This window comes from Chenopodium album, chromosome 8, assembly GCF_948465745.1.
Source record: "Chenopodium album chromosome 8, dcCheAlbu1.1, whole genome shotgun sequence".
NCBI classification, from domain to species: Eukaryota; Viridiplantae; Streptophyta; class Magnoliopsida; order Caryophyllales; family Amaranthaceae; genus Chenopodium; species Chenopodium album.
Genome location: NC_137841.1, coordinates 55,400,190 through 55,419,058, shown reverse-complemented (window position 1 = coordinate 55,419,058; position 18,869 = coordinate 55,400,190). Strand labels below are relative to the sequence as shown.

General features: G+C 36.1%; 1 pseudogene across 1 annotated transcript; it reads right to left on the bottom strand.

Annotated features, from left to right (window-relative positions):
* Nucleotides 1-1,261: 1,261 nt before the first annotated feature.
* On the bottom strand, nucleotides 1,262-17,527 carry LOC145556144 (pentatricopeptide repeat-containing protein At2g39620 pseudogene; annotated as a pseudogene). The gene is made up of 3 exons (XR_014091773.1): nucleotides 14,794-17,527; nucleotides 14,620-14,696; nucleotides 1,262-1,488 (listed from the first exon to the last, which is right to left on the bottom strand). The product of XR_014091773.1 is annotated as a pentatricopeptide repeat-containing protein At2g39620 pseudogene (transcript).
* Between the last annotated feature and the right edge of the window lie 1,342 nt (nucleotides 17,528-18,869).

Genomic DNA, 18,869 nt, shown 5'->3' with positions numbered 1-18,869 from the left:
TGTTGGCTTAATTACGCATAATAAGGTTGGGTCAATCTTGAAGGTCTTAAACAATGATCTGATATGCAATTTTGCCAATATACTCCTACCTAGTTGACTCGAATACATTCTGGTTTCATCTTTAAAAGTTCAACCCAACTTTTATTTTGGGGTGTGTTTCCAATCAAAGTTCTACTTTTCTTTTATTTTTTTCTTTCACACATTCACTTATTTTTGAAATTTATTACCATAACATAATCAATCTTTTGGGAGCGCTGAAAGCCTGAAAGCATATAGCCCTCTTTTTTTTTCAACCATTTTTTTAATTATAACTTAAACCTAATTTAAAACTTAAATAGAAACAATAACTTAAATTAAAAAATATCATCAGTATTAAATGAAACTTTAATAACCTGAGCTAATAGCTAAGCATCTTCAATTGTTCTAATTAGATTTGTAAGAGTAGCTACAGTAGTAGATTTCAAAACAGTGTCAAATTTAAAAAATGAGTGAGAATGGTGTTAGTACTGACCAACAAGCTAATAATTGACCAAATTAAAAATGACCCCAACATGATAATTGCATTTCATGGCAAGGTTCTACTGTACTAACTAATCTTGATTTAAAGGTTAAATAATTAAACAACAATAATGATCCGTACAATAATTGGTTCATATTATTGACATCTCAATTATTGAATCAATAAAGTCACTGACCACCAAGTTGTAATTGCTAGACTTTTCTGTGTTTACTATAATTGGTTCATATTATTGACATCTCAATTATTGAATCAATAAAGTCACTGACCACCAAGTTGTAATTGCTAGACTTTTCCGTGTTTACTTTGCTTTTGTATTTTCACACTAGTGATGAATGGTGACACTTTTATCAGTAAGGTGTAATTTTTTCGAACTTTGCTTTTAAGTTCATATTTTAGGCCAAGCCAACAATTATATTTAGAAGACATATGTAATTCTTGATTTGTGCCACCCGGGTGCACCATATCCCGGTATAAAAAAATAGCCGAAAGAACATTGTTTTCCTTTTTCATTCGTTTTGTAATAATTGCAACACTTCCTTATTTGATAAGGTCTCAATACTATTTTTATTATTTATCTCTCCTACCACTAACACTATTTTTTTTTTCTTTCCAGCAAACAATGAAATATATACACACTAACTATACTTTATATTATAAGATTCTCCCTTTGATCCCCATACTCCCCACCCTATAATATTTTAAAACTTTGTGCCCTCCCTATAATTGCAATTATTACGAAATTAGAGTAAATTGTAGTAAAGAACATGTCATTGCTTTGTAAAGAACTTAAGAAGGAAATTTGCTACCAAAGCTTATGCAGAAATTCGCTGCGGATGTGTTTCATGCTTGCAGCATTATTGATGCAGTAACAGCCAAACTCACTGATGTTTTAATCATACTTTCTGAAAAACTGATAAGACACTCCATTGTTTTTGGCGCTGTTCAGCATAAATGGTAATATCATACAACTGCAATGATCAGATAAAAGGGGTGTTAAATTACTCATGAGAATGAGCTTAGAAATGCCAAATGGTGTTTTAATATTCGAGGACAATCAGATTACGGACTGCAGCAAGGAAGAAGAAAAAGCAAAATTAAATCTACCATTAAACTGAACAAATAACCAGAAATCACTGAGCAGCAAATCAAACCTGTCCTCACCCTTCCCTCCAACAATTGGAACCTAACTGCCTAACTAGCAAGCTCTCAGTGATATATGCAGAACTATAACTACTATACAGAAATTACATTATAACACCTGAGAACATAACTGCAAGACAAAGAAAAAGATATATTGAGCATGACCAACAGAGGTCTCTAATCTCTAAAATTAGAAAAATTTCCATCCTTTTATCTGGTCGGGATTTTCTAATAATAACAAGGGTCACAAATGGAAATGAAAAATTCAGAAAATAAACTTTGAAGCGTGAACGAAATCACTTTCCCAAAAGTATAATTCTGATCCTATACTACAACCGGGTATCATGGAAGTCGCTTAGGAGATACAACGAAGGCCAATTACAATCACAAGTAGAATGATTGCACAATACAATGTAATTAAGTGTATGAGCTTTTCCCTCAAAAAAAAAAATGTACGAGCTTTGTGATGATGAACAATAAAGTGCAAAAGGTTCTTTCAAGAGAAATAAAACTGATTTTCTTGAACATATGATTTCATCATATATGTATAATATATATAGAGCAAAATAACCAAGCATAAAACCAAAGAAAACCATCAAAGGTTGCCCAGCCAACACCCGTGCCCAACCGAGATCTAGCGACCCAGATTAATCTGGGTGCTCTCGCGCCTTGTTGAAAATCCTTCGCGCTTGCGCCTGCCTGGGCGGCAGTGACCCGAATGGGCAATCGCCCAACGAAAATTCTTCTTCATTCTCGAGCCCGCCTGGCAGCAAACCAGAAACCTTCATGCTTGCACTCGCGCCCGGTAGGGCGTGCTCTGACCGGCAGTTTGCTTTTTCTCTAAATTGATATTATCTTTGGTCTAATACTTGTTTAATCAATTCACAATACCTTAGCCTAAGTAAAACAATCAAACAACATGAATATTGTCACCAATACTCTAAATTATTCAACAATCCTCCCCCTTTTAGAGTATTAAATTAGACTCATTGCAAAACATCATCAACACAAAAAATCTTATGCATAAATGAAAGTGTACAAAGACTATTCGGTATCATAAAATGTTTGAACCAACAGTAATACATATTAGATACTTGAAGATATTACACACACAAGATTAAATACTTAAATACATATTTACTTGACACTTACGCCATGTATCCATATCTATTCATAAGTACATCAAAGCTACGCCCATAATAATATCTTGAAGCGGCTAAAATAAATACTTATATAGGTAGATTTCCAAAACATGCTCCCGTGACAAAGCACAATATTAAGAATTCTATTAAGTTAAACAACCTCTTGACATCACAAAAAATTCGGAACTTTACCTTAGATGAATATACAAGTTCCCAATTAGCAAATAAGAAAGTTAATTTTGTTGAACTTAAGACCCAACGTCTTATAAGGCTTTAAGTTAAGACTTTCTCATTTGTAATTATTTAGGGCTCCAATCCTAAACCGATTGCCATCTCATTGTTAACATTTCTTGCCAACGCCTTTGTGAAACAATCGGTGAGATTAAGATTTGTTCGAACATAATCAATAGTTATCACACTATCCTTGCTTAGTCCTTGAATGTAATTATTTCGTACTCCAATGTTGTCTTGACATACCAATATAAACTTGGCTATATGCCCTTGCCTAAGTAGCATTGTTATCACAGTGTATCACTATAGGTTAAATCGTTTTTGGCAACAAATGTATCTCAAAAATGAACTCCGATGTCATTGTGGAGTCCGCAATGCAAGTTTGCTTCTTAGAAACTCATGAAATAACACCTTCCTCATATAGGAAAACCCATTCACTTGTGGAGGAATGGTCTTTATTACAAATCCAACTTGCATCCGAATATCCTTCTACAACCAAGAGATATCTACTATAAGACGAACCATAATCCATGGTTTTCTTCAAATACTTCAACAAGCATCAACCGCTTGCCAATGTAACATACTAGGATTACTACTTTACTAGTGTACCTATTTAGTTGACAAACTGTATAAGCAATATCCGGCCTAATATTTGGCATGGCATAAATCAAACAACCTATTACTTTAGCATATACCTAATATGTATCAACTTTACGCTAGGATCCATTACCTGTTGAATAAAGAGATGTCGAATCATCACTAACATTGAATTTCTTGAGCACTTTCTCAATGAAATGAGATTGTGACAAAACCATTTTTTCTTTTTCCCTCTTTCTAATGCCCAAGATGACATCCGCTTCTCACATGTCTTTCATGGAAAACCGAGAACTAAGAAAGGATTTTGTCATTTTTTTTAACTTGTGATAAATCCGTTCCAAATATCAATATGCCATCAACATATAGACAAATTATGACACCTTGACTGTTGTCATCAACTTTGCTATATATAAACTTGTCTAAATTGTTCAACTTGAAACCATTAGACAACCTAACCTCATCAAACTTTTGATGTCATTGCTTAGGTGCTTGTTTTAGCCCATACAAAGATATAATAAACTTGCAAACTTTTTCTTCTTGACCTTCCACAACAATAAACTTCTTCCTCTACATTTCCATTCAAGAACGTTGTCTTGACATCCATTTCATGGATCACAAGATTATGGATAGCCGCAAGTAGGGGTGTGCAAAAAAGGACCGAGACTCGACCGGACTGTTAGATTCCGGGTCGGTCTTCGATCCTCACAAATTGGTGATTCCGGATTTCCGGTCCGGTCCGGCTAAAAACCGGAATGGACCGGAAAGTGAGTTTTGTAATTTTTGGGTGAAAATTTTAAACTTTATGTTTCAATTTCTAAAAAATTTAGGTACAAAACTTGTAATTTATAAATTCTAGGTGCAAAATAAGATTACACGCAAACAAAAACAAGACGTTAAAAAATGATGTCTAAGACACAAAAATGCAAAAAAAAAAAAAAAAAAAAAGGTCCCGACCGAACCGGAACCTGACCGGTGAATTACGGTTTAGTCCTCGATCACAAAAAAAAAAAAAAAAAGTTGATTCCGGGTTCCGGTCCATTTCAGTCATGGTTCGGTTTTGGACCGGTGCACAGCACTAGCCGCAAGTATTGTTGAAATTTTAGCAACTGATGCATATGTATCAAAATAATAGATACCAGGTTTCTGGGTAAAACCTTGTGCCACTAACTGGGCTTTAAACTTTTCAACAGTTCCATCAATGCTCAATTTCTTTTTTAAGATCCATTTGCACCCTATTGATTTACATTTTGGTGGTAATTCAGATAACATATCTCATCAATAATAGTTTCTTTCCCAAATGGAGCATCACGAGACCTCATAGCCTCATCATATGTCAAATGGATCATCTTCCAAATTTAAAATGTATGAAAATTGTGTCGAAATAGAATTCCTTAATCTTTTAATGAAGTACACATGAAAGTCTGAGCCAAAAGATTTTCTTTCCTTGCCATTTTACTTCTCCTAGGTTGAGATGATGATGTTAATGCCTCCTCTAAATTAGTTTGGTCATCCATCTCTTAATCAAATTCATTTTGGTCAAAACTTTAAGCATCGGTATTTGGAGTTATATCCTTTGGTCTAGGAATTGATAAATACAATTTTCATCAAACAATGCATCTCCAAACTTAATGGTGATATGAACCGACCAATAGTCATTTTGTTCAATTACATATAACCTATAGGATTTATTATGTTTCGAAAATCTGATAAAAATGCATTCCACTCCTCTTTCACTTAACTTTTCAAATTTAAGCTCCGACACCTTTACAATTGCCCTACAACCCCAAAGATGACTCAAGTTTGGTTTTCTTCTTTTTGCCACAACTCATATGGAGTTACCTCATTCCTTTTCATTCTCGGTTTAAAATGTAACTAACAGTTAATATTGTTTACCCCAAAATCCATCGCTCCATCCCGAATAGAATAACATGGAATTCCATTTCCTCTAAAGGCCTATTCTTCCTTTCTGCTACACCAATTTGTTATGGTGAGTATGTCGCGGTAGTTTTATGTACTAATCCTATTTATTGGAAATAACTTGGTTTATGGTATTCACTACCTGATAGAAATAAAACTAAACTTATCAAATACTAACAAGATTTGTTTTGGGAAAAGATATATTGTATCTTTTATTTATTTTTATCTTTTATGCTTTCCTAGTTAGATGAGGATTGTAATTAGGAGACTAGATATATTTTAGGTATGTATAATCAATTTAGGATTATTTAGACTTGGGAGAAGTAAAAATACTGTAGCTAGTTGATGTGGGTTTCTATGTTAGACTATATAAGAGGGATTAGGCTTACTAGAAAAATAACGATGATTTAGTGAGTAGGAAAATCATCAAGAGCGTAAAAATAATAATGGATTATTGAGGAGAAAAATCATTAAGAGGGTTATTGTCTTAAATTTTAAGATCTTAATAAAACAAAATTGAGCTTGAGCGAAAGAAATCGAAAATTCCTCATAAACATTGTCTCTTTTATTATCGTGTTTTGCTATTAATTTTATTTTGTGTTTGAGGGTGAGTTCCAAATCGTTCCATTACAATACTTCCGTTATGGCACCACCTTTATCGGTTCCTTATCTTTTGATTTTACCTTTTGTTTGCAATTCTACTTCATTTTTGTAGATTTTAATTTATAAGGGATTCATCCCTATAATGCAATACACAAACATAGCAAAATCATGAAAAATCATCAATGAAAGTTAATAAATACTTTTTGTTACATCAATGTATAAAAAAAGGCGTGTTGAGGCGATAAGGGATATGCAGCGCCTTAGGCGCACCTCAGTGAAGTGAGGCGCACTATATAAATAATTGAAAAAAATTGGCAAATTACTTCTCAGGCACGCCTTATCAAAATCGCCTCGCCTAGGCCAAAAAGCACTTACCCCCTATCGCCTTGCGCCTCAGCGCCTTAGGTGCGCTTTTTCGAACACAGTGTTACATAAGGAAGGTGTGCTATGAAAATCACATAGATCACTATGCACTAAATCAAGCAATGATTATTCTTTTTCTTTTCTTTTCTTCAACATTCGGAAATGGTTTCCTCGTGAGTATGTCAACATGCATGGCGTACACTTCTCTATTTTTGGATCAAAAGGCATAATTAAATCATGTTTTGACATAATAAACAATTTTTTTATAATTAACATCTCCAAGTCTTACATGTCATAGAGAAGAGCAATCATTAACAACATACAAATAGTCTCACAAAGTATTAGAAATACTAACCTTAAACATTCTATCACATAAATAACCAAGTCCTACAAATAAACTATCTTTAGACAATATAAATTTACTCGACTCAAAACCATTTTAAATCTAAACAATTTAAGATAGCACCGGACCCAAGATTTCTCCTAAGCTCGGGAGCATACAACACATCCCTTAAAATAAGATATTTGTCGAGCTAAACATTAACTCTACTTGTCCCTTGCCTAGTACTTTTGCGGTGGAATCGTTCCTCATGTAAAGAATCTCTCCATTAATCACCTCAACAAGGGATTAAACACCGAACGATCTTTGCAAACATGCCTGGATGCTCCAGAATCAATGTATAGTATGACCCTTGCTTGTTTTGGGATTGGCTTGACCCGCCTTTCCCACCTTAAGCCTTTTTGTTGTTCATCTTTTCTTCCAAATCGTACAATCCTTTTTAAAATGACTTCGTTTTCCACAAACCCAACAAGCTCCTTATTATTTTACCATCTTTTCCCACTTTAGGCTTTTTGCCTTTATATTTGCTTGAATCATTTCCTCTCTTCCTCTCATTAGAATTAGCATCCTCCACCACATTAACCGTGATGGAACTAAGATTAACATCCTTTTGTCCCTCTTGAACTCGGATTTCCTCCTCAATCCAAATGTGAGAAGCCAAGCTCTCATCTTTGTTATGCTAAACATTTTTAAAATCTTTCACACGGGATGGTAGTTTATCAATTATAAAAGAAACAATAAAGGACTCATCAAGATTGATATTTTGTTGCCTAAAACTCCTTAAAATTCTTTGGATTTCATGAAATTGTTCCATAATCGAGCTATTATCAAACATATTGAAATTATTGAATGACCTGACAAATAATTTCTTGTTAAATGCATCCTCGACCATATACTTAGACTCTAGTAAGTCTATTTCATCGTAAAGCAATTTAGCGGACTCATGAAATTGATAGACATCAAACAATTCATAGGACATACCATTTAGAATGTGACCATGGCATATGTAGTCATCATTCTCCCACTTGTTTCTTTTTCAAGTGGCATCTAACGTCTTGTTTTCCTCATCCGAAGGGATCGGCGATGTGAGAACATAAGCTACACCGAGCGATGTTAACACAAATTGCATCTTCTTTTGCCATCATCGAAAATCCACTCTCTTGAACTTGTCTAATTTCTGGAATTTAGTCATCATTTCTTTCACATTTGCCATCATTGTAGTAAATTATACTTTTGGATTATTGGGGATTTTCTAGTAGTAATAAGGGTCACAAATAAATGGAAATGATAAATTTAGAAAATAAACTTCGAGACGTGAACGGAATCACTTTCCTAAAAGTATAATTCTGACTCAATACTACAATCGAGTATCACGTAATTCACTTAGGAGATACAACAAAGGTCAATTACAATCACAAATAGGATGATTGCAACACAATGTAATTAAGTGTGTGAGATTTGTGATGATGAACAATAAAAAGCAAAAGGTTCTTTAAAATCAATTTTCTAGAACATATGACCAAGCATAAAACCGAAGAACACTGTTAAAGGTTGCCAACCAACAACCGCGCCCAACCGAGCAGCGACACGCCCAACCGGGCGAGCGAGATCTAGCTACCTAGATTAATCTAGGTGCTCTCACGCCCTGCAGTGAAGCTGCATCAAAATCAGTTTTTGTTGGATCGTATGTTTAATAAAATCAATTTCATTTCTCTTTAAAAGAACCTTTTGCATCGTATTGTTCATCATCACAAATCTCACACACTTAAGTACATTGTATTGCAATCATCCTACTTGTGATTGTAATTAACTTTTGTTGTATCTTATAAGTGACTTCTGTGATACTCAATTGTAGTATAGGGTCGGAATTATTCATTTGGGAAAGTGATTCAATTCACGCCTCGAAGTTTATTTTCCAGATTTATCATTTCCATTTATTTGTGACCCTTATTACTACTAGAAAATCCCCAACAATCCAAAAGTATAATTTACTACAATGATGGCAAATGTGAAAGAAATGATGACTAAATTCCAGAAATTAGACAAGTTCGAGAGTGGATTTTTTATGATGGAAAAAGAAGATGCAATTTGTGTTAACATCGCTCGGTGTAGCTTATGTTCTCACATCGCTGATGCCTTCGGATGAGGAAAACAAGACGTTAGATGCCACTTGAAAAAGAAACAAGTGGGAGAATGATGACTACATATGCCATGGTCACATTCTAAATGGTATGTCCTATGAATTGTTTGATGTCTATCAATTTCATGAGTCTGCTAAATTGCTTTACGATGAAATAGACTTACTAGAGTCTAAGTATATGGTCGAGGATGCATTTAACAAGAAATTATTTGTCAGGTCATTCAATAATTTCAAAATGTTTGATAATAGCTCGGTTATGGAACAATTTCATGAAATCCAAAGAATTTTAAGGAGTTTTAGGCAACACAATATCAATCTTGATGAGTCCTTTATTGTTTCTTCTATAATTGATAAACTACCATCATGTGTGAAAGATTTTAGAAATGTTTCAAAGCATAAGAAAGATGATATTAATCTTGAGGGCTTGGCTTCTCATATTTGGATTGAGGAGGACATCCGAGTTCAAGAGGGACAAAAGGATGTTAATCTTAGTTCTACCATGGTTAATGTGGTGGAGGATGTTAATTCTAATGAGAGAAAGAGAGGAAATCATTCAAGCAAAAATAAAGTCAAAAAGCCTAAAGAGGGAAGTGATGGTAAAAAATCACGAGCTTGTTAGGTTTGTGGAAAACCCAGTCATTTCAAAAAGGATTGTACCATTTGGATGAAAAAGATGAACAACAAAAAGGCTTAAGGTGAGAAAGGCGGTCAAGCCATCCTAAGACAAGCAAGGGTGATACTTCTTAGTACATTAATTCTGGAGCATCGAGGCATGTTTGCAAAGATCGTTTGTTGTTTAAATCCCTTATTGAGCTGCTCAATGGAGAGATTCTTTACACGAGGAACGATTCCACCGCAAAAGTACTAGGTTAGGGACAAGTAGAGTTAATGTTTAGCTCGACAAATCTCTTGTTTTAAGGGATGTGTTGTATACTCCCGAGCTTAGGGGAAATCTTGGGTCCGGTGCTATCTTGAATCGTTTAGATTTAAAATGGTCTAAAGATAGTTTATTTTGAATCGACAAATCTCTTATTTGAGTCGGGTAAATTTATATTGTCTAAAGATAGTTTATTTGTAGGACTTGGTTATTTATGTGATAGAATGTTTAAGGTTAATATTTCTAATACTTTGAGAGACAATTTGTATGTTGTTAATGATTGCTATTCTCCATGGCATGTAAGACTTGGACATGTTAATTATAAAAAATTTGTTTATGTCAAAACATGATTTAATTCCGTCTTTTGATCCAAGGATAGAGAAGTGTACGACATGCATGTTGACATAATCACAAGGGAAAAGAATAATCATTGCTTGAATTAGTGCATAGTGGTCTATGTGATTTTCATAGCACACCTTCCTTGGGCAACAAAAAGTATTTAGCAACTTTCATTGATGATTTTTCAAGATTTTGCTATGTTTATTTATTGCATTCTAAGAATGAAGCCCTTGCTATATTTAAAATCTACAAAAATGAAGTAAAATTGCAAACAAATGGTAAAATCAAAAGATAAGGAACCGATGAAGGTGGTGAATACTATAATTCAAGTTTTTTTCAATCAATAAGAATAGTAATGTAGTACATGAAACTGCCGCAACATACTTACCACAACAAAATGGTATAGCGGAAAGGAAGAATAGGACTTTTTAAGAAATAATAATTCCATGTTATCTCACCACAACAAAATGGTGTAGCGGAAAGGAAGAATATAACTTTCGAAGAAATAATAATTCCATGTTATCCTATTCGGGATTGAGTTATGGATTTTGGGGGGAAGTGGTATTAATTGTTTGTTACATTTTAAATTGAGTTCCAAAGAGAAAAAAAAAACGACTTGTTTTTTCACAAAGATTTGGTTTTTTGGATTAAGTTTTTGCAAAGAAGAGGCAGGTTGATTAATACATACAAGGGTGAGGATGTTTTATGTATTTTTAGGGAAAAAACATATGGGCCCCACTTGCCGGAAAAAAGAAAAAAGGGTAGTGATGCCCAAACTTTTTAAATTTTGGGTAGTCTTTTTTTATAGAACTTTTTAGCGAGTAGTTGTTCACAAAATCAACTGAAAATGAGTTCCTGACAACTGATATTTAATTTTGATTAAGCTAATTTCCTGTGAAAAAAAAAAAAAAAAAAAAAAAAAAAAGGTAGCTAATTTATCTAAATAATGATGATGTACCTAATTAGTTGTATTAGTGGAGTAAGATGTGGGATCATGTTTATCCACTTAGTTTGTTGGTTGCTATTTAAGTGCAACTTAGTTTCATTCGTAAGCCTATGTGTAGGTAGTTCTGTTGTTTGTAATTGAATGAGAATGTCGTGATACTAACTAGTTCTTCTTCTCCATGTTCCACCAAGACTTAACTTTTTTCTTTTTAACTATTACATCATTTACTAACCCTAGGAGAGAGTGCATGGAGGGGAACATTTAGTTAAGCTACTATTTGGTCCACGTTGGAAACATCACATTAATAATAATAATATCACATTGGTCCACGTTGGAAAGTGCATTTAAGAAAAATTAAGAGTGTTATAAAGAAAATCAAGAATAAAATTCAAGAAAGTTTTAAAAGAGTGGTTAAAACTAGGGGTGTTCAAAAATACCCGACCCGATGACCCGACTAATTTTACCAGGTATTTTTTTAATTCTTTTGAAATTAGCGGGTAGGGTACCCGACCTGTGAGAGTGGCAGGTAACCGCTGACCCGTGAGATAGGTTTATTTATTTATTTATTTTTTTAATATGCTGAATCATCAAGGGTTAAGGTTTTAATTCCCCACCAACCACCATATTCTCTCTCCTAGTCTCCTCTAGCCGTCATTCCCTTCTATCTCTTTCTCTCTCCTTTTTCTTTATTACTCTTTCTCCATGTTCTTCTAATCTTCAATTCACCCCTATACTCTCTTCTCATAGTAAAATGTAAAATTTTCTCTACATCTCACCCCAATGCATGCAAGCGATCAAGCGACTACAATATCTACAACAATCTACAACCATCGAACCATCTCACCTCCCCATTCATTAGGGTCGGAGTGTGTTTGAGTTGAAAATTGATGATGTAGGCTGACTTTATGGTGGTCGTCGGACGAGGGATGGATGCGGGATGGATGTGATGTCCATCTGGTGGTGTATTGTTTAATTCACTTTCATAATTGATTTTTGGTATTATTCTTCAATTTGTATATTGAACATTGAATATTTTTTCAAATAAATCCCATTAATTGAGGGTATTTTTATGATCTTGATGTGGGTTTACATTATTAAAGATTTATGATATGTAATTTGTATATATACGGTTCAGGACTAGAGAAGGGAATCGTTCTTTTGTCTCATCAATCAACACAATATCATCAGCAAACATCATGCACCATGGTATATCATCTTGAATTGCACTCGTCAATTCATCCATGACTATAGCAAAAAGAAAAGGACCAAGTGCAGAACCTTGATGAACTCCAATTGTATTTTGGAATTCTTCATTCTTCCCGACAATGGTCCACACACTTGTGCTAGCTCCCTCATACATGTCCTTAATGATGTCAATATATTTCCGCGAAACGCCTTTCCTTGTTAAAGCCCATCAAAGAATCTCCCTTGTACCTTATCATAAGCCTTCTCAAAATCAATAAAAACCATATGTAAATCCTTCTTCTTATCCCGATAGATCTGCATTATTTGTCTCATAAGATGGATTGCCTCCAGAGTCGATCTTAATTGGTTTTCCAAGATCTTCACACTTCTCCTTAACCTTTGTTGTATCACTCGCTCCCAAAATTTCGTAGTATGACTCATTAGTTTGATCTCTCGGTAGTTAGCACAATCTTGGACATCACCTTTGTTCTTATACAAAGGTATCAAAGTACTTCTCCACTACACAAAAGGCATCTTATTACATCCCCAAATTTTGTTGAAAAAAATTGCCAACCATTCAATTCTTGTTTCTCCCAAACATCTCCAAACCTTAACAAGAATGCTATCAGGTCCGACCGCTTTTCAATCCCATCTTTTTAGTGCCATTTTGACTTCTCCCAATGAATCCTCCACATAAACTCCCGATTAATCATATCATGAGGGACACTTGTATCACTGAGTTCGATCTCCATTGAATAAACTACCAAAGTAAGACCTCCATCTATCCTTTATTTCCTTGTCTCCGAACTCTTTAGTCAATATGCTTCACACATTTGACCTTTCTAATATCCCATGTCTTCCAATCTCTAATATGAGCAAGCCTATAGATGCCTTTTTCTCCTTCCTTTGTATCCAAGCTTGCATAAAGGTCTCAGTTCACTTTCATACTCGCCTCCCTTACAGCTTTCTTCGCTTCTTTTCTAGCTTCTTTATACTTCAACAATCAAGATCTTATAGCAATCTCGTTTGTTCTTTATCGCCACTTCTTCATTCCACCAAGATGTGTCCTTACTCGGTGGCATGCTTCCTTTGGATTCTCCTAGGATTATTTTCACCACTTCCTTTATGCTATGCTCCATTTACTCTACATTGCATCTACATCCAAATCAATGGTACCAGACCAAATTCCTACATCCTCCATCTTTCTTACATTTTTTTGTTGGTTCTCCCCTTGAAGTTTCCACCACTTAATCTTAGGCTCCACTTGTGGTCTCCGCTTCCTTACATATCTACTGCCTCGAAAATCAAGCACAACAAGTCTATCTTGAGTTATTGTACTCTTCCTACGGATCACCTTACAATCAACATAACTCTTGCTCCAAGCATTCCTTACCAAGAAGAAATCAATTTGACTTGCATTGCCCCAACTCCTATAAGTCACTAGGTGAGAGGTCCTTTTTTCAAACCATGTGTTCATGATACTTAAAAGCTATGCCAATGCAAAATCTAAAATATAATTTCCCACTTCATTCCTATCTCCATTGTTCAAAACATCCATGAATACTTTCAAAGCCATCCCTCCTAATGCCCACATGTCCATTAAGATCGTCCCCAATGACTTGGACAAAAAAGGAAGTGACTTAGACAAATAGAAACAACTATAAATGGTGAATGGGAAATTAAGTTAGGCATACTAGCTAATATTGTGAGACCCTCTGATCAAATAACAATAGACTATCTGGACGACATGGCATTCTCATTTAAATATAGGCCGGCCTGGCATCACCGAAAGGATTGAAACCACATTCGTAGGCCGACAGCAACCCCCAACCTTTTTGGTTGAGCGCTGCTTGCAAATGAATTTTTTATTGTTTAAAATTAGAAGGGATAAGCTGCAAACACTTTTGTCAGTGTACCTAATGGGATTTATGGGTTTAACTATATTAAGTAAACCATCTGTATGTTTTAAGCATCTTGCTTGTATCAGTTGTATGTTGTCAATGGATTATCATCCCACCATTCTAAAGAAAAATCAAGCCAAAGCCTACCTTCTTATGTATGCAAAGTGAAACTTAAGCAAAGGAAGACTCAAATTAGGTGTCCTGCAACCATAAGTTATGAGATGAAATGGTACTGTCCTAGGTATAAGTAGTCCCCCTCATTCCCCTCCATCCCCAAATTAGACCTTTGAGCGATGTTATGATTTCCGCAATCTACAAAATTTAATACTTCTATGTAAATGAAACTTGAATATGGGAAGGTTATAAAATGAGGATTACCTGCTATATCTTCGTGTTTTATAATAGGCTGCAATCTCTGCTGTCTTCTCTTCCTCGAAATAATACATATCTGAGCACTGTATCATAGTAGAAGAGTAAATGCAAGCATCAGCAAAAATGACTACAAAGCAAGATCAATTACCAGCAATTAAAAATTATTAATACTGCCATTACATGGTTTTGGTCCTTGGTGAGCATAGTCACGGCCAATCTTCTTCTGTGAGTGCATAAAGAAATATGTGGAGCTCACTTTCTCACAAATTGGTATGGAAGTAACCACAAAATTCTGTTACATGCTCTCATCAGAGGCTCACAGCTACCAGATTCAAGTATCTTTCTGAAATCTAAAAGTTTTCTTGACCTAAACCCAACTGCATCCAGGGATTTTCTTGAGCCCAGCATCACTTTGTTGCAACCTCATGTTTTTAGCCTCAACCCACCTACCAGATTGAGCATAAATATTTGATAAACCAATAAAATGTGCCGGGTTTCCAGGCTCAAGTTCCACTAACTTGTTCAATGCCATTTCTGCCAAGTCTGAATTAGAGTGCATTCTACATGCGCCCAATAAAGCTCCCCAAACAGCAGCATCAGGTTCGACTGGCATTTGATTCAGGAGGTTTGTGATTTCACTAAATAGACCACCACGGCCCAACAAATCAACCATGCAAGCATAGTGCTCCAATTTGGGTTCAAGATGGAACTTTTCATGCATGGAATTGAATATTCTTCTTGCTTCTTCTACCAAACCACCATGTCTGCATGCTGACAAGACACTCAGAAAAGTCACTGAGTCAACCATAACGTTATCACATTGCATCTGTGAAAAAAGTTCAACAGCACGAGCTGCATGCCCATGAACGGCATACCCAGCAAGCATTGTATTCCATGTTACTGTATCTTTGTTTTTCATCTCATCAAATAATTTCTCTGAACAATCAAAGTGTCCACATTTGGCATACATATCAATAAGACTATTACTAATGTGTGTATTGGACTGAAACCCCATTTTTGTTGTACAGGCATGAAGTGCCATACCTTCTGGGAGAGCAGTTAGATCTGCTGCTGCAGGAAGGACACTTACCATAGAAACTGCAGAATGCTGTAGTCCTTCAGATTTCATCCGACAAAAGGCATAAAGAGCTTCTTTGGACTTCCTGTTATGCACATAACTGGAAATTATGGCATTCCAAGTAACCTCGTCTTTAATGGAGTCCATTTCATTAAATAACTTCTCAGCGGAACATATCCTGTTGCACTTGCCATACATGTCAATCAAAGCATTCTTTACATGACACTCAGATGCGAATCCGCCTTTTATAATCAAGCCATGAACACATGTCCCTTGTTTTAGATCTTGAGAAAGTGCACAAGATGGGATCACACTCACCATAGTTTCAAAATCAGGTTTTAACCCTGAAGTTAGTAATTCAAGAAATTTTTTCATCACTTGACATATGTTGCCACTATGAGAATATCCACTTATCAGTGAATTATAGGAAACTATGTTTTTGCTCGGCATTCTATAAAAGAAGGCCAGAGCCTGAGTGAACAACCCCCGCTTAGCGTACATTGAAACTAGGCCATTCCCAACTGCAATTTCTGAATCAGTACCTGCTTTAAGACAATAACAGTGAATGCTTTTTCCTGGTTTTCCGGATGAAAGTTCTGCGCAAGCTGGAAAGATACTCAACAGAGTTACACTACTTGGTTTTAGCTTATCATGCACCATTTCACGAAATAGTGATACTGCTTCTACAGGGAACCCACATTGTACAAATGCAGCAATTAAAGCAGACCAAGCAATCAAATCTTTTTCCTTGAGTGCCCTAAAAATTTGATTGGCTTTTCCAAAATCTCCACATTTTACATACATTGTCATCAGAGAAGTAGCAACTATAGTATCTGAGTCAATACGATATTGCATTGCACAATTATGAATCTCCTTCCCTTTCTCTAAATCTCTCAACTCGGAAGCAGCTAAAGAGGAACTAACAACAGATATTTTATTCATCACTGCACTTTTACCCTTCATCTCATCAAATAACTCCAAGACTTCACAGAAATATCCATTATGAGCATAACCAGCCATCATAGTTCCCCACGACACATGATCCCTACCACGCAAATGATCAAAAACAGTTCGAGCATATTCTAAAAACCCACATTTAGAGTATATATCAATCAATCCATTGTAAACTTTAGTTGGAAAACCTCTCCTGATCACAAAGCCATGAATTGACCTACACAACCTTACATTCTCCAATATACAAACACTAGGAAACATATTCAACAATGTAACAGAATTCGGCACAACCCCAACTCGTTGCATTGCCCGGACAAAACCCAATGCTTCATCAGGATCCCCATCCTTTGAAAGTCCAGCAATCATAGAATTCCAAGAAACAATATCTTTCTTAGGCATTTTATCAAACACTTCTCGTGCACGATCAAGTCGATCCATTTTACAATACATATCAACCAAACCAGTAGAAATATACACATCCAACTCCAAATTTCTCCTAATCACATCATTATGAACCCTAACACCCTCTTTTAAGTCAAAATTACCAGCACAAGCTTTAAGCACAAAAGTATAAGTATATTTATCAGGCACTAATTCTCTTTCTAACATTCTACCATACAATTCTAATGCTTTATCAAATTGATCAGACCTTGAATATGCTCTAATCATCGAATTATACAAAATTACATCTGGGTTTGTTACAGAATCAAAAACCAACTTAGCAAAATCACATTTTTGGAGTGAAGAATAGGTGTTTATCAAATGGGTAAGGATTGAATTGGTATGGGTCATACCTAGAACTACCAAACGGCCATGAATGCTGAGAAGGGAGCTCAAATTTTTGCAAGAAGAAAGGAGAGAAAAATAGTGAGAGTAATTGGTTGGGAGCATGATTTTTGTTCAAATTGCTCTATTCGTGGAAGGAGAGAAGGGTGTTCAAAGTATTGCTACTCGTTGCAGTTTATTTTGAAAATCAATTACTTTTACACTTTGTTTGGATAGGAAGAAATGGAAGGAAAAGAAAAGAAGAGAAATGGAGGGGGACAAAATCTCTTATTTAGGTAAAAGATTGGGGGAAGGAAGGGGAAGGAGAGGGAGGGATCCATTTTCCCTTTCTCTATAATAACCATAATCTCTCCAAAATTGGAGAGATTTGGAGGGAAAATGGAGCTCACCTCCCCCTCTCTTAGGGGCCGTTTGGTTGGGGGTATTCATCAAAGGGAAAGGGAATCAACCACCCTGATTCCCTTTGTTGCTGTTTGTTAGCCCTTTTTTTTCATTCCCTTTCCCCCATCCATTCCCCCAAATTCTTCTAAGCCCATTCCCCACCCCCCCTAGGTATTTCCATTCCCATTCCCTACCACCACCACACCACCACATCACCACCTTCATACCTACCCAACCACCGGAAAACCCAACCACCGTCCTACCTGACCCTCGCCGCCCCTCCCCCGACCCTCGCCGACCCTCACCGACTCTCCCCTGCACCGGAATCGAATCGTTCGCTGCCCCTTTTCGCACCGGAATCGCACTTCGCTGCCCCTTTTCGCACCTCCCTCAACCCTTTTCGCACCTCCCCCAACCCTTTTCGCACCTTCCCCAACCCTCGTCGGAGGTTGTCGCACCTCAAACGGCGAGGGAGAATATTTTCTAGGGTTTATTCGAGGCTGATGGTGGTTTTTCGGGGTTGAGGGAGGGTTTGCGAGGGGCGGGGAGAGCTGTGCGAGGGGCGAGGATGACCGGCGAAGGGGGAGGGAGGTGCGGCGAGTGGTTTGGTGGCTGGAAACGGTGGAGAATGAAGGTTTGAGGTGGATGTGTGGTGGTGGTGTGGTGGTGGGACTGGTGGCCCTCATTCCCTTTGTTTTTAAGACCAAACAACATAGAAAATTTTAGGTATTTTCATTCCATTCCCTGTCTTTCCCTTTGTTCATTCCATTCCAATTACCCCTCGCGAACCAAACGGCCCCTTAATATTGTTGGGAAGAATTGCAATTCCATGTATACAGCTACTTTTTTATAATTCGCAATATACTGTCCACCTCAGCCATTTAATGAATTTATTTTTTTTTTCTGGATTTTTTAGCGAAACCGCTATTTGAGAGGGCGGTTTAAGTGGGAACACCGCAATTTGAAGTAGCGGTTTCCACTCACTAGTACTATCAAAATTTTATCCTCATCTCTTTGCTCTTTCATTCTCAAAGTAATCACTTTTTCGATAAAACCA